The sequence below is a fragment of the Cavia porcellus genome, unplaced genomic scaffold (assembly GCF_034190915.1).
Source record: "Cavia porcellus strain 051 isolate PalLab524CR breed Dunkin Hartley unplaced genomic scaffold, mCavPor4.1 scaffold_27, whole genome shotgun sequence".
Taxonomy (NCBI): domain Eukaryota; kingdom Metazoa; phylum Chordata; class Mammalia; order Rodentia; family Caviidae; genus Cavia; species Cavia porcellus.
Window position 1 is genome coordinate 22,977,220 of NW_026947510.1, and position 20,551 is coordinate 22,997,770.

Consider the following 20,551-nt stretch of genomic DNA (forward strand, 5'->3'; position numbering starts at 1 on the left):
AAAGTTGGACAAAACAGTAGAGAACAAGACCAATAAAACTTAGGCATTGTAAACATTACAGGACTTCCAAAGAAGACAATAGTCAAACCAGAATGGGTATCTTAGTGAATCTTATTGTCTTCAAAGTAGTTGCCTATGTCTTCAAACTTGATACTATCATATAGAATGGAACAGAGTCTAATCAGTCAAAACAAGATCGTGGGAGTACTACAGGACTTCAAAACAAGTTAACAGGAAATCGAAAAGAGTTACTATTTATATATCCTAATTTTTTTGAATTTTTTCTTTAGTTAAGACAAACATAAGAAATGACTAAATAATTTTTTTTTGAAACAATAAGGGGGAGATTGAGATAAAACAGGACATAACAATATAACAATAGAGGTCACAGCATGACTGTTTCAATAACCTAGTACTTCACCACTATATAACCTGACTTAATAGTAGTTACCATAGTGTCTTTTTCCTTGAAATATTTGGGTAAAACTTCATATACTCTAGCTTCAAATATTTTCATATCAAGAAGCCCAGAATAAAGCCTTTCTAATTAATGAGTGAAAACTTTATAAGGCTTCAAGGCCACCTAATGGGGAATCATGATTACCACATATTTTTATATATTTGAATCATTACTTACATTAGGGAAACTATTCGGTATTCACACATGCGAGATTGATTTATTTCACTTATGAGTATGGTCTCAAGCTGCGCCCATTTATTGATAAATATCTCAATGTGATCCTTCTTTATAGCTGAATAATACTCCATTGTATAGAAATACCACAACTTTTTTTATCCATTCCTCAGTTGATGGGCACTTGGGTTGTTTCCAAGATCTGGCGATTACAAATTGTGCTGCTATAAACATAGGTGCACATATATCACTGTGGTATGATGCTTTCAGTTCTTCTGGGAATATGCCTAGAAGTGGAATAGCTGGAATAAATGGGATTTCCTGTCCCAACTTTTTGAGAAATCTCCAGACAGATCTCCACAAAGGCTGTACCAGTCTACACTCCCACCAGCAGTGCAGGAGAGTTCCTTTTTCCCCACAGCCTCTCCAGCATTTGTTGTCGGTTTTCTTGATCCTGGCCATTCTTTCAGGAGTGAGATGGTATCTCAGTGTGGTTTTAATTTGCATTTCTCTAATGACCAATGACGATGAGCATTTTTTCATGTATTTATTTGCCATTTGCATTTCTTCATCTGAGAATTGCATATTCATCTCAGATGCCCATTTTTGGATTGGATCTTTGAATTTCGGAGGTCTGAGTTTCTTTAATTCTTTATATGTTTTAGACAAGAGGCCCTTGTCTGAGAGAGAGTTCATTAAAATCTTTTCCCAGTTTGTGGGTTTTCTTTTCACTATGCTGGAGATTTCTTTTGATATGCAGAAACTTTTTAATAAGAAGTGGTCCCAGTTATTGATTCTGGGAAGTATTTCCCGTGCGGTTTGAGTCCTGTTCATGAATTCTTTACCTACTCCTATGTCTCCAAGGTTTCTACCTATTTTGTCTTCCAATAGATTTAGTGTTTCTGTTTTAATATTCAGATCCTTGACCCATTTAGATTTTAATTTAGTACATGGTGATAGACATGGGTCTAGCTTTAGTTTTCGGCAAATGGAGAGCCAGTTTTTCCAGCACCATTTATTAAAGAGACTGTCGTTCTTCCAGTGAACCTGCTTGGCTCCTTTATCAAAAATAAGGTGGTTGAGTGTGTTCGTAGTTGTGGTTGTATCTTCTAATCTATTCCACTGATCTTCAGCTCTGTTTTGATTCCAATACCATGTTGATTTTACTACTGTTGCTTTGTAGTATAACTTCAAGTCAGGGATTGTGATGCCTCCTGCTTTGTCTTTGCTGCTTAGAATTGCCTTTGCGATTCTAGGTCTCTTCTGGTTCCAGATGAAATTTAGGAGTGATTTCTCTAGATCTATAAGGTATGTTGATGGTATTTCTATTGGGATTGCATTGAATCTGTATAACAGTTTTGGGAGAATGGCCATTTTCACAATGTTTGTTCTTCCTATCCATGAGCAAGGGATGTCTTTCCATTTTCTGAGGTCATCTTCAATTTCCTTTTTCAGTGTAATATAATTTTCACTGTATAAGTCTTTCACTTCTTTCGTAAGAGTAATTCCTAAATATTTCATTTTTTTGCTTGCTAATGTGAATAGTCCAGTTTCTCTTATTTCCCTCTCTGTAATTTTGTTGTTCGTGTATAGGAATGCTATTGATTTCTGAGTATTGATTTTGTATCCAGCCACATTACTGAATTTATTTATTGTATCTAAGAGTATTTCAATGGAGTTTAGGGGGTCTTCTATGTAGAGTATCATGTCATCTGCAAACAATGATAATTTAACTTCTTCTTTTCCTATCTTTACCCCTTTTATTTCTCTTTCTTGCCTAATTGCTCTGGCTAGTACTTCCAGTACTATATTAAATAGGAGTGGTGATAAAGGACATCCTTGTCTTGTACCCGATTTTAAAGTAAAGGCTTTCAATTTTTGGCCATTTAGTATGATGCTGGCTGTTGGTTTGTCATAAATGGCCTTTATTATATTGAGGTAAAGACCATTTATTCCAATTTTCTGTAAAGTTCTTATCATGAATAAGTGTTGGACCTTATCGAAGGCTTTTTCTGCATCTATAGAGATGATCATGTGATTCTTATTTTTGGCTTTATTGATATGGTGGATTACATTTATTGATTTGCGTATGTTGAACCATCCTTGCATTCCTGGGATGAATCCCACCTGGTCATGGTGTATAATCTTCTTGATGATTTGCTGGATCCTATTTGCCAATATTTTATTGAGGATTTTTGCATCTGTGTTCATTAGGGAGATCGGTCTATAGTTCTCTTTTATAGTTGGGTCTTTCTCAGGTTTTGGTACTAGAGTAATATTTGCTTCCAGGAATGACTTAGGAAGGATTGCTTCCCTTTCAATTTCATTGAATAGTTTGAGGAGTGTCGGCATTAGGTCTTCTTTATATTTCTTGTAGAATTCTGCAGTGAATCCATCTGGGCCTGGGCTCTTCTTGGTGGGCAAGGACCCAATTACATTCTCAATTTCATTAGCAGAGATTGGGTTATTCAACAGTTTTATATCCTCTTGATCTAGCTTTGGTACTTCATATGCTTCTAAGAATCTGTCTATTTCTTCTGTGTTATCAAACTTTTGAGAGTAGAGGTTTTCGAAATAGGTGTTGATGATCCTCTGTATTTCTATTGGGTCTGTAGTGATTTCTCCTTTTTCATTTCTTATTGCATGAATTTGAGCTTTTTCTTTCCTTTTTTTAAATAAGGTTGGCTAGGGGCTTATCGATTTTATTTATTCTTTCAAAGAACCAACTCTTTGATTCGTTGATTCTTTGGATTGTTTTCTTAGTCTCTATTGCATTGATTTCTGCTCTGATTTTTATAATTTCCTCTCTTCTTTTGGCTTTGGGCTTGACTTGCTCTTCTTTTTCTAGCTGTTTGAGGTGTAGCATCAAGTTATTTATTTGTATTCGTTCTGTTTTCCTGATGTGGGAACTCAGTGCAATAAATTTTCCTCTCAGAACGGCTTTCATTGCATCCCACAGATTCCGGTAAGTTGTATCTGCATTTTCATTTTCTTTTAGGTATTGTTTAATTTCTTCTTTAATTTCTTCTGTGACCCACTGATTACTCAAGAGTGTGTTATTTAGTTTCCATGTGTTTGCGGAATTTTTGCAGTATCCTTTGTCATTAATTTCTAATTTCAGAGCGCTATGATCCGATAATATGCAAGGGATGATTTCAACTCTTTTGCATTTGCTTAAATATGTTCTGTGAGCTAATATATGGTCTATTTTAGAAAATGATCCATGTACTGCTGAGAAGAATGTGTATTCTGATGTTGTTGGGTGGAACATTCTGTATATGTCTATCAAACCCATTTGTTCACAGGTGTGATTCAGTTCTGTTATTTCTTTGCTCATTTTCTGTCTGGTTGATCTGTCCCTTGGTGTCAGTGGTGTATTAAGGTCTCCTGTTACAATTGTGTTACTGATAATTTGAGTTTTCATTTCTGTTAATAATTGTTTTATATAACTGGGTGCTCTGGAGTTTGGTGCGTATATATTTAAGATAGTTATCTCTTCCTCTTGGAGTTTTCCCCTTACGAGTATGTAGTGACCTTCTTTGTCCTTTATGGTCATTGTTGGTTTAAAGTTCACGTTGTCTGCAAACAGAATGGCTACTCCTGCCTTTTTTTGGATTCCTGCTGCATGAAGAATTGTTTTCCATCCTTTGACTTTCAGTCTGTGAGTATCTTTCTGGGTTAGATGGGTTTCCTGTAAACAGCATATGGTTGGATTTTGTTTCTTGATCCATTCTGCTAGTCTGTTTCTTTTGATTGGTGCATCGAGACCATTTACATTAATGGTTATTACTGTTAAGTGCTGGTTAATTGTAGGAATGTTATCTCTCTGCTGTTGCATCTTTATCTTTCGGTTCTGTTTAATTATTTGCTTTGCTTAGTGGTTTTTTCCTTTGTGTATCTAAACTGTCTTTCAATATTTTTTGCAGGGTTGGTTTGGTGTTCATGAAGTTCTTCAGCTGTTCTTTGTCATGGAAGTATCGTATTGCACCATCTATTTTGAATGATAGTTTTGCAGGATATATCAGTCTTGGTTGGAAATCATTTTGCTTTAGGATCTGGAATACTTCACTCCATGTTCTTCTTGACTTTATCGTTTGTGCTGAGAAGTCTGCTGTGATTCTGATAGGTTTTCCTTTATAAGTGATTTGTCTTTTCTCTCTGACAGCTTTTAATAATCTATTCTTGTGTTGGATTTCTGGGATGGTGACTATTATATGTCTGGGTGTAGTTTTATTTTGGTTATGACTGTTTGGCGTTCTATATGCTTCACTGATCCTGATGTCAGTTTCTGATCTCATGCTTGGGAAATTTTCAGCTATTACTTCTCTAAATATCCTCCTGACATCCTTCATGTTGTCTCCCTCTCTTTCATTAATCCCTATCATTCTTATGTTATTCTTCTTTGCATCGTCTTGCAGTTGTTGAATTGTTGTTTCCTGGTTCCTTGTTATTTTCAAAAGATCTTTCCTTTCCTGTTCACTAGCTGCAATCCTGTCTTCAAGGTCTGAAATTCTATCTTCACTTTCATTAAGGCGGTTTTTACAACTTTCAGTGGAGTTTTTTATTTCCTGTATATCTCTGTGCATCTGCATTATGTATTCTGTTTGTTTCTTATATTGCTCGTCTAGGGATTCTATCTTTTTGTTTAGTTCCTCCAATTTTTTATCTGTGTTTTCTTTAGATATATTTAGAATCTCTTTCATTTCTTTTATCATTTCTTCTTTTATCTGGGAGATTATTTCGAGTTTGAATTTCTTTAAAGCTTCCTGGAGTTGCTTGTCAATTTCAGTGGCTATTGTGTCCGATATATGAGGTGGATGGGATATATTTTCTTCTATATACATCGCTCCTAGGGTTTCTTGAGATGGGCTGGAGGTTTGAGGTTGTAATTTGGTCTTTCGTTTTGTCATTTTCCTATATTTCTGTGTTTCAAGTGTTATTTGAAAGCTTCCTCAGGATCTGTTGAAAATCCCCTTCTATGTTTGGAGCTACTGGGACTCTGGCGCCGCGCTACTCCAAGCCATTAGGCCTACAGAACCAGTGGCCCTCCTCTGCCTGCTCAGAACTCCGCAGTTCCAGACAAGCTGGGCCTCAGGGACACTGTGCGCCCACCTGCCCCTGGAAGCTCCACAGTTCTTCAATCGCAGCCGGGTTAGGGTACTCACCACAGGCCGCAGTGCTTCAGGAACCTGTGGACCCTCCCTGGTTGCAGAGATATCCACAGTCCTCCAGACACGCAGAGAGGCCAGTGAGGGCACCCCAGATCTGCCCAGCTCCTCCTCTGCAGACCTATGGCCAGGCGCGGCAGCTAAACAGGCTGGGCTAGGCTGGTAGTGTGGGCCAGCCCACCTATCGGGAGCTCAGCAGGTCTCCAAATGAAGCCGGCAATGGGGAGGCTGATGTGGAAGCCTCAAACCCACCTCTCTCCTTCACTGCACCTGGAAGCCTGAGGGAACTCCAGCAGTCTGGGCGCAGAAATCCAGAGTCCTCCAGACACGCAGAGAGGCCAGTGAGGGCACCCCAGATCTGCCCAGCTCCTCCTTTGCCAAAAATCTTTTGTTTTCCTTGAGTTCCGTTTTTTTAAGTCAGCTATGAGAAGATTACTGAAGGAACATCAGCTGGTTATACGTGAGATGAACCACCAGTGGTAGGTGCTGGGAAATATATCACATTCTGAATCTAAAGGTCACTCCTTGAGAATTAATACTACTAATAAACAGTACAGAAGGCTCTTTATTCATTTTACGTTAGTGACTTGAAACCAGGTTTGTTAAACAGCTCACTGTAGCTGACAGTGAATGTTTAGCAGGAATGCGTACCAGGCTCTCATAATGTTATCCCCAAGTACAGTATGACTAAGGCATCCTACATTTAGCAGCACCTCTTTCTAACATCAAGTTAAAAGAGAAATAGAGAAAGAACGTAGGAAGAACTGCAGTGGTTTTGACAAACGATTAAGTACACTTCTACAAAGGAGTATCTGAAGAGTAAGCCTTTGCCCTGTGAAGACTGTGTGTCATTCCACATATGCTTGGGGTCATTTCTTCTTTTGTGGCTTCACTACGTCCTGTTTACACACTGACCCACTGGTAGTCTTCACATGCTGGCGTAAATGTTCTGTATCAAATCCCTCATGGAGTTATTTGGTGAATAGTCTGGTTTGCACTAACACGTCTGCAGTAATGTGAGAAACTTAAGAATCAGGCACAAAATTAAGAAGACAGACTCTTATTAGCACTGTCTGTGGCTGCTTTGCTTTGTTCTGTTTTTTGGTACGGGGACTCACACTCAGGACCTTGCACTACCGGGCGGCCGCTGTGCCCCTGAGCTGTATCCCTGGCTCTTAGCACGGCCTGTTGAAAGGGGTTAATGGTAGCAGCAAGGAGGATCCATACTGGTTGTATTTAGATGGGAAATAACACATGAGGAGAAGGGTTGGACTGATGATCAACATCTTATGGTGAGAGTTTACGCAAAATGTTATATAAAAGCAATTTTAGTTGAAATGTGGTTACAGTTTTCTGATAAGGTAAAATTTTGCCAGAAATTAATGACTGTTTTTATACTCTGTAGTCGTATAGACAGTAGTGAGATAACTGGTTCTAAGAGAAATTTTTCATATATTAGCTTGTAAAACACTATGTATAACTCACTTTTTAAATTTTATTGTCTTCAGTGTGGAAAAATCATTAAAAATGTGAAACTTTTAAAAGTCCAAGAATATTGGACAAGAACCTGGGGCGGTCAGAGTAAGCAAGACATGGTGACACCATAAGCAGTTATTTGAGGAATGGAGATGGTGTTCTAGGTTTCCCTTCAGAGTAGATGCGTGATGTTGGAAAATATTATTTGACTCACTCTAAGTCTCCCCATTTTGTCCTGGTACCGCCTGAAGAGCAGAAATGTTGGTTAGAAGAAGCACTTCTGTGTTCTTACAGACAGGGAAGCTGGTCAAGCTGGTGATGTGGAGGAACAGCAGGTAACTGGGGGGTGCGCAGCAGGAACAGTAGGCAAGGTTAGAGAAGGGGCTGGGAGGAGTTAGGAAACAATTCCATAAGCGTGTAATCGTCTCTTACTAAAACAAATACTTGAACACAAAGATTGTACCTTTCCAGTGAGACCCTCATGGTACAAATCACCTGTAGTTACACAATAACAAGGAGACAGCAGATAAACTTTCCTCGTTACCTGTGGCAGAAGGCTCCCTTGCATTCTCTGACTGCTCAACAAGTTGGCAAAACAGCACACAGCACAATTACGTACAAAGCCAGGAGGGCGGAATTCTAGATTTCAGTCTCTTAGCTCTTCATTAATCTTCAGCATTCCACTTACACACTTATGCACAGACACACATGCACGTGCATACACTGGGGCCAGTGCTGTGACTATCAGGCACTAGCTACTAAGAACACATTTCTCACAATCAGTGTGAAATGCATGGAATAGAACAATGTGAGGAGTTTGGTTATATTAACATAATGTATGGTTAGAATTATAAACACAAGGATGGTACAATGTTCAGAAATGGAAACTTTTCAAATCAAGCAGTCACACATATTTACAATATATACAGGCTTTCTAGTGGAGCAGAGAGAATGTCTAGGCAATGTTATTGCAGATTTTCCTGAATGTGGGCATCTCTAGTCCCTGTAATTCATAAAGTAAATCTGCTGACTTGGCATTAAGACTAAAATCTTGTGATCAAATATATATTGTAATAGGTTTGCAGAAATAACATTTACAAACTGTACAGTACACGTACGAGGACATAGAAAATAGATTCTAACTTTATGATCCCATTTATGTAAGGCAAGACTGAATCTGTTCCTAGTTTAGTCAGCCAGAGGTACAAGCAAGAAACAGTGGTCCATGAATAAATAAATGAATATGCTCATCAGGTATCTCAGTATTAAAAATCTGGAGAAACAAATTCCACTTTTGATCTGTGTTACTTCTCGATTGCTGGATACACCTATATTTCTTGAAACACTAACATTGTTGGGATGGCAGATTTTTCCCAAGTAACAGCTACCCAAACCAGTTTCTGAAGGGTCTAGTGTAAAACCAGAGGACTGCAGCTGCACCAGGCAAATGTGTATAGCACTTAGGAAAATCAAAATGGAAATTAATGCTCTTAATTTCATGCCATTGCTATTGAAGCAACAGCAATACAAAATATACAAGACGGGTCACATGACTGAGGGTAGACTTGAAAAGTTTTGTTTGAGTGTGCTGTTATACAAGACTCAGGAAAAAGCACAAAAAGGCAAAGGTCATTGGCGGACGTAACCATCCCTATTTCACTCCCCAGCCTCGTTCCGTTTTTTGGATATTCCTTCTCCATCCTTGTCACAGTAGCGATCCTTGATTTGTGATGGCTCTGCAGTTCGTTGCACTCATTGTGGTCCTGCTCTCGATCTATGTCCCTGGAGCAGTGTCGAGATTCTCTGTGTCTGTGGTCACTGCTCCCGTGGGTCTCATCTCGGTGGTTGTGATCACAATGTGGGGCATAGTGGTCCATGTGTTCACAGGAATAATCTTTTGGCTGCAAGTAAGCAGAGTCTCCACTCTCCTGAGTTTCAGAGTCAAATGTCTCTTGCCTGGAGAGGCCTTGACTCATACTGCTGTGATGTTTGTGATGTGGGGCTGAGGAGGAGGAATAAGGTGGGATTTTTTGACAGGTCCCAAGCAAGATTCTTCTTCAGGTTGGGAAGCTGACCAATCAGGAGTGGAGCAATCAGTCACCTGATCACCTGGAGAACCCTGGTAACAAAAGGAACATAACTGGGCTGACCTTGGGCTTAACCAAGGTCAGAGTATAAAGAACTAAGTGGTCATCGTGCAAAGACATTCAAGTGTAGTCCTTTGAAAGGATCTAAAATGCTGAAATGAAGTCTAGTGTAGCTCAGTTGCTTAATTCCTTTAATATCCAGTGGCATTAGTACGGTTTGTATTGTGTTATGTTGGGCTTTATTAAGTGCCTGAAACAGTACACATAGTAATCAGTTTATTTTATTATTAAGAATAAGTGAAGAAGGGTTACTGCTCTATTACATATTCTTTTGTTGAAATACACATGCAAGAGATTTTTCTATACGTGAACATAAACTTTCCTACCTCTGCTTGAACATAGATTAACAAAAACCACAACTAAAATAAAATGCATGTGTGACACTTGACATGGAACATCACTCCTCCAGGACCTTTACAGACACTGTTTAATCCAGTAACCTAGGAGATAAGGTGATCTCAAGGAAAAAAAAGACAAAAGATGAGACAGTTACAACAGATTGTAATTATTGCTAGGGTGTCCTTACTGTTCTTAAGGCCAGCAAGCCAAGAAGTAAGTTCACCTGAATTGTACATGCAGTTTCAGGTGGATCCAGGCCTTGAATGCAGACAGTTTACTGTCTCAAGGACCACACAGTTAGTTTTAAAAGTCTGTAGTATCGGGCTAGGGATTTAGCTCAGTGGCATAAGTGCCTGCTTGACAACTGAAAGTCGTGAGTATGATCTCTAGGACAAAAAAAAAAAAGTCCATAATATGTTGTATTTATTGTGCTTTCTTAGATGTACAACACACTGTGAATATTGTTACCAAGTGATTCATGATGTGAGCCATACTTTCAATACTATTAAGATACTGGAGCATGCACCAAGCTGGCTGTCTGGGCTTGGAACCCAGTGGTGTCACCTGTAGCTTCTCTGTGAAGATTAAGAAAGAACTGCCCTTACCTGTGAATTAGAGAGTAGGGTGGCACTGATGGGCAGAGCTGAGGTGGCTAAGGAAAGGACTGGGGAGGATGCTGCTGGGAGGGTGGGTGGCCTTCCAGTAGGCCTCCAGTTAGTTGGCCAGGTGATCACAAGCGTCCTCAAGCTGCTTCTCATCCAAAATCACATCAAACAACTCCTGTGCTGGGAAACACTGCAGAGGCAGACTTAAGGCCAGGACCTGCCCCCTTACCTCATAAAAGAGGGAGAGGGTCCAGGGGTCATGAGCTACCTTTGTTTTTACTTGCCCATGCTTATGTGTCCCGCTTAATCCTTTTCTGTTATCAGACTGTCTTGGGCAGCTTTTAAGTGTGTGTTACCACATGTAATCGTTTTGAGCAATGAATGCTTAACCAGAAAGTGAACAGGTGTCAAAATTAACAGGTGTCAACCAGAAAGTGAACCGGTATCACTAAGGGCTTGGCAGTGCAAAAAAGAATTTCAGGGCTGAAAAGCATTGATGGTCTGGTAGAAGAGATGTAAAAAGGGATAAAAATCTGTACAGTACAGGAAGAAGCCTGTTCTCAAAAGTTAATGAGGCACAGTTGGGACATGAAATTTGGCAGAGATGTCTGAAACTTCTGACAATTTGACATGGTCCAAGCTTCACAGTAGTTCATTAGGAAGTGATTCACTTTTCAAGATTTTTTGTAAAAAGCTTATGATAGATTTTAACATACTTCAAGACAATCAGATTGATAGAATCACAACTTTTATGAGAAGGTGAGATGACTGTGCTTGAAAAAAAAGTAGTATAGGTTAGAAGTGCAAGTGTGTTCAGAAGTAAGAATTTGAGTAACTTACAGTTCAGAATTGTTTTTACATGGCCCTCAAGTCAATTTCTTAGATAGTTAATATAGGATGGGCAACTTGCTCCCTGAGATTAGAAGTGAATATAGGTCAGCTTCAAGGAGATTCATCTTATAGATCAAACAAATTCCATGGTCAGGTGTTAAAGTGAGGACAGCACAGGGTACATGCGGAAGTCTTCCCTCTCTGTGGCCCACTCGTGCTCAAAAACACAGGGCCACAGAAGCAAGCAGGATGATTTACTTGTCTGAAACTAATTCCTCTTTAAGTGATGAAGAGTCTGTCCCCTCACTAGCACTTGAATTCTTCTTATATATTGGTATTCAGGCCAGAAGAGTTCTAAAATTGATTTTAACTAGGATGTTGTTCTAGAAAGGCAGGTCACTGATTGCCTTCTCACAGCCTGCCATGACTAGGGTCCTTTTATTTACCTGGATATGTTTAAGAAGTCAGGGGCCCAAGTATGAATGTTTTATTCACAGTCAACATAATCTTAATCATTTATTAATTTTTCTTTCTTAGTCCTCGGGTCTGCCAGTAGATTTTTAGTTCTCTGAGAGAAGACATTTCTATTTTACTCCTTTTCCATGCCTATCATGAATTATGGCACTGCAGCTAAGGGCATACATATGTATTTATAGCTCTACCTCTATACTGATATCTCTAGATAGATATTTATTTAGATACATAGAGGTAGACATTGAATACTTTCACTTTGTCACCATGGATGGTTCCAAGCAGAGTTTTCAGTCTATCACAAGGATGCGAATGGAAGAAGTAAAAGGAATCAAGAGCAGTATTCTTTCATACACTGCAAAGAATTTCCAAAGGTGCATTCTAAACAAATTCAAGGAAAGCCTTTGCAAAGTACATGCTGACATACATGGATAGATACACTGTATGTTGTGTTAATTCAGTAATCTGCTTTCATCGCTGCTCTAGCTGCTGTGATCTTAGGTAAGTTCAGAGTTCTAGTGATGAAAAGTTATTCAAGTTTGAAGGTGTTTCTATTACCAGTTTTTTCACAATGTTTTGTTTTTAGAGCAGAGTAACAAAGTGTTTTGCAAGGATCAGTGAGAGCAGAGAGTGGTGGGTGAAAACTTTCAAACTAACAATCAGGGTTAACCATCACATTGATTTAATCACCTGTGGCCAATGATTAAACCAGTCATGGCAGTAAGATCACCTCTTTAAAAATCCCAAAAAGTAAAGTTCAGGGATCTTCCACGTGTTGAACACCTTGAGGTGGTGCCCCCAAGAGGGAGAAGAAGGAAGTGTCACATTCTTCCACGTGGTGTTCTGGAGTGGTTACCCTTTACAAAAACTGGTGATCTAGGCAGTAAACTGTGTTCTTTGAGCCATCCTACAAATTATCAGGTCTGAGGAAGGAGTTGTAGGAACCTCTGATTTACAGTCAAGTCAGACAGAATTTGTGGGAAACCTAGAAACCCACCAGACAGGACTGGTGTCTGAAGCAGAGTCAGTCTTTTGATCCTGAGCTTTTCAACTGGAAAGTCTGTATTATCTCTAGGTAGGTAGCATCAGACTTGAATTAAATTGTAGGACACAGTCCTGTTACCTATAGGAAACTATAGAATTGTTTAGTGTGCAGAAAATCAAAATCTGGTGCCAAAGTAGCTAACGTATTAGGACAGTAAGAGTTAACAAGAGTTTTTCTTCTAGCTCTGAGCTAATGACGCCAATCCTCAGTTTGATTTTTCATGAGACAAGTTAGATACTTCTCACAATTTAGATCTCAGGTGTCTCCCAAAAAATTCACCCAGAAGTGGGGGTTTGAGACGTAACTGACCAGGTGATCTCTAACCTAATCATTGCATTAATCTATTGATGAGATCATAATTTAATGGCAATGCTGGGAAGTGGTGGAAACGGGAGATGAGGATGACTTGAAGGGAGCAGACACTACAGGCATGACAGTGGCGTGGTATCTGGTTCCTGCCTCTCCTCTGGCTTTTCCATCTCTCTCTTCTGAGCTGCCATGGTGTGAGCAGCTTTCCTCTTCAATGTCCTTCTGCCAAGGTGCTTCTTCCTCCCTGCATCCCTAGAAGCAATGGAGCCATGTGACGTGGACTGAGACCTCTGGGACCAGGAACCAAGATAAATCTTTGAGTTGTTTATGTCAGGTATTTTGTCAAAACAAGAAAAAGCTGACTAACCACAGTACTACTACATTGTGTTTCATAGCTACAAGATGATCCACTCCAGCCTTCTGTCCTATAAGCCATTGTAAGATACATGAAGGAGGTGGTCACAATTCCAGAAAAACAATTCCTCACCTCTGCACAGCCTAAAAACTCACACTGACTAATGGCATCTGGTTTTATGAACCCAAGGAAGCATTGGGCTTGCTGCCAAGAGCGAGACGACCATGGAACCAGAGTCTGCAGTCCCAGAGATGCCTTTCCTCTCAGGCTTCTGGATTCCTTGTATGTTAGATAAGGAATCCACCTTCCATTCTAACTGGTCATCTCACAGGTTGCATTCATGTTCACATTTGCAATAATCCCCTACCCCACCATGAGCGCTTCTTATCTAAAAACATAACTATATCTTCCCAGAAGGCCCTTTCTCTATGTGAGCAATTTCAATGAAATAGCTTGAAACATCGTTTCATCTTCTTGACTATTGGAACTACAAAAATCTTTGGCCAGAAAATCCAGCCCTTTCATTTGAAAAATGAAATGCTGAAGCTTAGTAATTTTGTGCCTTGCTAGAGGTCACAGCAGCAGTTCAGCAAGGAGCTGTGCCCGGGGCTCCCAGCTCCTTGTCCAGTGCGTTCTCCAGTTACACCTGACCATGGCTTCACACATGAAAGCCCAAGTGAAAGCTGTGCAAATTACTTTTAACTTTAGATGGCAGCTCTTAATTGATATGCCACAGCCAGAAAAAGATAAGCATTTTTAAGAAGTCAGAACAACCGTAACAGCAGTCCCCTTCCCACTTTAGCTATTTAAGGCAAATTACATCAGTTGTCTGTGTACCTGATAGGAAAAGGTACCCATTTCTGGCATCAGCTGAGAATTGCCGGTTGGGCTGAGACACTAATAAGCCCATAGACTGTTCCTAGGAAAATGCATTGTGTGTGTCATTGAGGCTATTTTCAGCCTTGCTGCCTTGAATTGAATGTAAACCAGCACTGGTGATACTGAATTTAAGTGTGATTTCAGGGAAGGATGGAGAAAGTGTAGCATTTTTAGGATTTGGATCATGGCAATATGCTTTCAAAGGCAGTGATAAATCTGTAGACTTTTTTGAGACTTTCTAGAAGTCCTTTGAATAATAAATGAAATATTACCTTTCCACTCATCAGTTGATGTTATGTTAAGGAGAAATAATACTGCTGGAAACATGCACTGATTGTCATTTCACATACCATGCAATACTGCTGGGTATGTGTCTGTCCAAAAACCTGTGGCCCTCTTGGAAGGTGGTGGGGGGTGTAAGAGATGGGGAGGGAGGGCGGTCATGGCACCAGCACTGAATTCTCAAGGCCGTTACCCAACTGTGCTCAGCACTTTTTGTTTAAGGATTCAGGAGAGCATTATGTATGTTTCCACAGAATTTTTTTTTTTTTGAGACACTCTCTACACTATGAGTTCAAGCTGACCATGAGCTGAATTTGTAGCCCAGGTTGGCCTGGAACTGGCAACGATTCTCTCACCTCAACTACCCAAGTGCAGAAATTACAGATGTGCACCACCATGCCTGGCCCACCAAAACACAAAATGTATTTGTTAACAGCAGTCAAGACCAATTATCTGTAAATCTCATTTCCAAAGCACCTAAATGAAACCTTGTCGACCTCAAGCTTGGCTATACACTATCTATAGAACTTGCATTATTATTTTATTTTATTGGCACAAAGAATTGAAGCCAGTGTCTTCACACTGAGATACATCCCTAGCCTTTTTTATTTTTTATTTGCTTGAGACAGGGTATTGCTAAATTGCCCAGGCTAGGTTCAGACTTAGAATCTTCTTGGCTCCGCCTTGCAGAGCACTGAGATTACAGGTGTGCACACCATACCTTGCTTTTTGTTTTCTTTTTGTTTCTTCTGAGTTCTGGGGATCAAACCCACAGCCTTGCATTCTACCAACAAATTACACCCCAACCCAAAAAATCTGATGCTCAGTCCTCTTGCCTACAGATTGATTTAGTGTTTGAGGTGAGTTCATATTAAAGGTATCTTGCTTGCTGATTTATCCGTTCCACATCCAGAACCTGCTTTCAGGGCTCATACCTTGTGAATTCATTCACTCCTTTCATTACTCAAAAAAAAAGAAAACATGCTGGTGGGCATTAACAGTAGGGAATTATACAGTAGGCAGAGATTCAAAGATAAACATGTAGCCAAGAATGGTAATGCAGTCCTGTAACCCCAGCAACTTGGAAACTTGGGTGGGAGAATCACAAGTTGAAGGCCAGCATGGGCAAATTAGTGAGACCCCATCCCAAAGTAAATGATGATGATGATGATGATGATAGCTAGGGTTGTACCTCAGTGATACAGTGCCCCTGGGTCCAATTCCCAGGACAGCCAAAAAGAAACAAGAGAAGACAAGAATATATAAAACTTTGCATCTCAAGAAAAAGACAGTCTTGCCGCAGAGAGAGATATACAAACAACTGCAATGCACTCTAGGTACTGTAGTTCTTAACTACAGAACTAAGAACTAATGGAAAAGCTACAAGGAAGGGACTAATCCACAGTGCCTATAGAAGGATTGCGAGACCTCAGCAGCAGAAGGGAGCAATGGCCACCTGTAAAGAAGCCACACTGACTCCATTTTGTCCTGCACACATCTGGTTGATGGCGTTTTGGTAGAAGGTGCAGACCTTCAAACATTCCCCCACCAAGGTAAAAACAGGAGGTCCTGTAAGGACAAGCAGCAAACAAATTACATAATCTAAGTATGCGCAATATGTTTCTTTGTTTTTTATCTCAATAACGGCTGCTGGTTTACACTGGCATGACCATCCCTTCCCTCAATCCAAAGGATCTCAGCAGCTGGCTGGAGCATATAAGCTACTGCTCTCCACACTTATAGTACCTCAGTGGGCTGCCATCAACTACCTTTTAGAAGCCATTTTAGGGACAGCTCAACTGATCTGAGACTCTGAGCAGCTGGAGTTTGGCTTCATCTCAGTCCGCATAGTGTTGAAATCCCACAGTGGCTGGGTGAGGGACAAGTGCAGGAGGTGTCCAGGGTCAGAGAGCTGAAGTCAGCCTGGTGAGACACATCCAGAGTGTCCTGGGCTGAACAGTTCAGTCAGCTCCACAGCCAGAGGCTGGGATCAGCCTAAACTTCTGTGGAGTTGAAAACACCAGAATCAGCACTCAGCCCTGATCCTATTGATATAGGGAATGAAATTCCCAACCCACTATGTCCAGTGTGAGTTCATGTCCTCTAAAATCAAAGAATGCATTTTAGGAACAACAGAGGTTAAGAGTAGAATATATTTATTGAGAGAAAGCAAGCTTCTGTCTGAGAGAGAGACAAAAGGGGTCCCAAGCGGGTTGCCAGGGACTCTATATTTTCTAAAGACTCTTCGAGTAAAATCACGGCATTAAAAAGAGTTTAACATGGGGAAACTGGGTACTCACAAGGCAGATGGGCATAAGGTGGTACAAAACTATGACTGACCAATAAGATGAATAGTTCAGGTAAAATTGATTAAACTGGGGACAAAAGGGGAAGGGAATCACTTAGAATGCAGGAATTCTTAAGAGAGCAGTGAATCTTCCCCAAAGGTTTGGAATGTCACTCCTTACTCCCTCAGGGTGCTAGGGAACTCTTTAGAACTTCACTCCTTAGGATATGGATGTATTTGTATGGTCTTTTATCTTGAGGCTTGGCCCACAGCAGGAGGTGCTTGTCTTCCCCTTAGTTGCAAGGTATCTGAGCTTCTGCACTGGCTCCTTTGAGGACCTAGCCCTGTCTCACTTCCTGTAGTATTTCTAACTAACTCAGCTGCTTATAACAGTCCCCTCTCTGAAGAAGTAACCAGAACTGCCATGAGGGTGTCATGGGTGATGACCGATCTGGCTTCTTCAGGCTGAAGAGGGTTGTAGTGGTGACCAGCAGTCAGAGATACTTCTGCAGAGATCCTGTCTAGAGGCCCCCAATAGATGCCAGGCATTTTCATCTTGGGTAGACATATAGCTCTAAGTCTGGAGGAGACAAAGACAAAGAAACAGTTGAGTATGTATGGGCCAAAGAATAAAACCAGTAGAACAATTATGAGTATAGGTAACAAAGATTTCCACCAATAGGAACTAGTAATAGATTTCCATAAGAAGGAGAAAGACAAGGTCCAGGAGTCTTAAGAATCTTACATATTGTTAATTTGGTATCTAATGTCTTGAATAGCTACTGAGATATTAGCAGAAGAGTCAGGAGTATATATACACAGCATTCAGTTTTTACAATGGCACGAATGCCTCTGTGTGCTGCTGTTAGAATGTCTAATGTCATCTGAGTTTGAAGGACAGCCTGTCTCATTATTTTTTTTTCCTTATTTAAGAGGGACCAGCAGCAGTGTCATTTAAGGCCCACTCGGTATAGTTAGTCAAGGCCTCAGTACATTGCATGATGTCTTCTAATCCTAGGGAAGGGATAAACACAGAGGCCAAATGATCATACCAGTGGAACACACTTCTGTACCTTCGATGTTGTACGTGGGTAAATTTGCCGGTTTTTCGACATTTTTGATACTCCTGCCTTGTAACCATGCAAATCCTAGTGTGCATCTGCCTATCCATCCAGAGCCCAGGCAGGGCCACAGATAGGCTCCACAAGACCAATGAGTGCCATTCGGGGCTCCCCATTTGATTCCAGGGCCATTAAACCAGTCTGTTGCAAACCAGTCATTAGCCTGAAAAGTTACTTGTGTGTCCACATTGTTCAAGGGCTGTCCACCCCAGGTGGGTAGTGGCATTAGGCCAACCAGAATAAAAGTGGTGTTTTTGTTCCCAACATAAGGGGGATTTTCTACTGAGATATCCTATGGTGGGAGTTAATCATAGATACTCATCCCATATTTGAAAATAGCCATATTGATATCTATGGTTGTTGGCCCTTAGGATAGGACCTTTCTTTTTATCTACCAGGGGCCTTACAGGCCTGTAGAGAGGCTCCAGTGGCATTATAAGAAAAAAATCTGATTATGTCCAGGATCATTAACAATGTAATTTACAGGACCATTAAGAATATAATATTCAGAGGCCATTTTATTACTATGCAATTGTGGGCTGAACTATGAATACTGAACTTCTTTGTTATCTCATTACTATAGTCCTGTAATTTATTCCAATCACATCCTTGAAGTGGAGACACCCACCAAGGAAATCCTGATGTACTGGACAAGGGCAGTGAGCCACATATCCTGCAAGAGTTGTGTTGTAATGATTTTGCATATGCTTGTGCCCACATTAAAAAGGAGTTGCATCCTCCTTTCAGTGGTGAAGGGAACAGTAAAAGGGCTAATAGTAGCCTTACTTCCCTGAAGTCTTTGTTTTCTCCTTGAAGAGGAATATTAGGTCTTCTGTGGGTTCACAGGAGTATGTGGGTGGTTGTTCACATCCAGTGATAGTCTCAAGTTTCCAGGGTTTGTGTCAGGTGTGATGCATCCGAGTGTCCAGGCCTCTTGTCTTCAGCATGGAAGAAGTCGACAGGATCACAGTGTAAGGTCCTTCCCAATGGCTGATGAGGGAGCGGATTTTACCAGTACTAAATCTCCAGGGTGGAAGATAGGTTTTCCTTTCTCTGTAGGCTGAGCTTCTGTAAGCTCTTGAAGAGTTTGTTGGAGTTTATCCAATGAGGTGATGTCTTTTTATAAGGCATCTGTTTCTCTGACAAAGAGAAAATCATCAGTAAGGAAAGGGCATCCATAAGGCATTTCAAGCGGACTGAGGCCTAGGTTTTGAGGTGTATTTGTTATTTTGATAAGAGGTAAAGGTAGGATGAATCTGAACCCTGGTGGGGCCTTGGGCTGAGAGGGCAGTCTGACATCCAGTGGTCACCTTTGCAGTCAGGGAATGGCCCAGGGGGCTTTTGAGTGCAGTCCCTCTTAAGGTCACTTGGCTTGTGGCAGTGATGGCAGGTGAATGTCATTGTTGAGCTCTTCTTGGAGACCTGAGAACCAGACTTAGGGTCTGTTTCTCTTAATGCTTCGCAAAAGCAGCTGCTTTTTCTCAGTCTCTTTGTTTTCTCTCTTTGACCTCCCTCTCATCACAGTTATAAAATACTGAGGAGGCAACTTTTACTAAAGTATCAAGTGAGCTGGGGATTTAGCTCAGTGGCAAAATCACTTGCCTGGCAAATGTGTGGTTGTGTTTGATCTACAAACTCCAACACACACAAAATCAATGAATAAATAAAGTATCAAGTGGACTATCTGGAGGAAAAGCCATCTTTTGTAGCTTTTTTCTAATAGCTGAGGCTGACTGTGTAATAAACTTATCTTTAAGGATAATTTGTCCCTCTATTGAATCAGAATCTAAAGAAGTATGCTTTATCAATGCCTCTCATAATCCATCTAAGGAGGCAGAAAATTGTTCCTTCTTTTTTTGTTGAATAACTGATAACTTAAAATAATTGAATGGTTTAGTTCTCACTCTTCTTCAGCCTTCAAGAACACATGTCTGGAAATGTTTTCTAATCCAATCACCCACCTCGTTGTGGGCCAAGTAAGAGTCTTGCATAGGGACTGTTTGTGATCCAGTGGGAACACAGCTTTTGCAAACTCCAACTGCACTGTGTCGCTGGGCCAGGACAAAATAAATCAGTGCTGCTTTTTTAAAATAAAAACATGTCTTGTCCATTTTTGAACTCGAGTTTGGGCTTTGGGGGCTTGTTTGTGGATTACAAGATTTAATGGCATATTTTTATTATTTTATTCTTGCACAAGTTAAATTTAAACTAGTTGCTAAAGTTATTTCCCTTTATCTTCTGGCCTTCTAAAATTGACAATATGGTATTCATATCCAAAGGCAATAGCAGCCTGTAATGCTGCGTGTCTCTCACGAGAAGTGAATGTCTGATTTAAGAGTAACACTACATCTTTCCAATCTACTTCATATGCCTGAGTAAGTCCTCTAAGGACCTGAATGTACTTGTCAGGCTCATCTGAAAATTTGCCAAGATCTAATTTTATTTGTCTTGGGTCACCAAGAGAGAAAGGTACATGAACTCTGGAAGTTCCAGATCATCCATGTACTCTCTGCAAAGGATACTGCCCTTGAGGAGCTTGCTTAAACTCAGCTAAGGATGGGTATAGTCCTGGAGAGGCCTGGATTACAGCTGGCCTAGAAGC

At 40.5% G+C, this 20,551-nt stretch overlaps 1 protein-coding gene and 1 long non-coding RNA gene across 2 annotated transcripts in view; both read left to right on the forward strand.

Moving 5' to 3' along the window:
• Positions 1 to 20,551, forward strand: part of Yme1l1 (YME1 like 1 ATPase) — a 128,700-nt gene that overhangs the window by 37,938 nt on the left and 70,211 nt on the right. The gene's annotated exons all lie outside the window — the stretch shown is intronic.
• Positions 1,890 to 8,564, forward strand: LOC134473615 (uncharacterized). The gene is made up of 2 exons (XR_010043966.1): positions 1,890 to 1,942; positions 5,569 to 8,564. It is a non-coding gene; the product is annotated as an uncharacterized LOC134473615 (long non-coding RNA).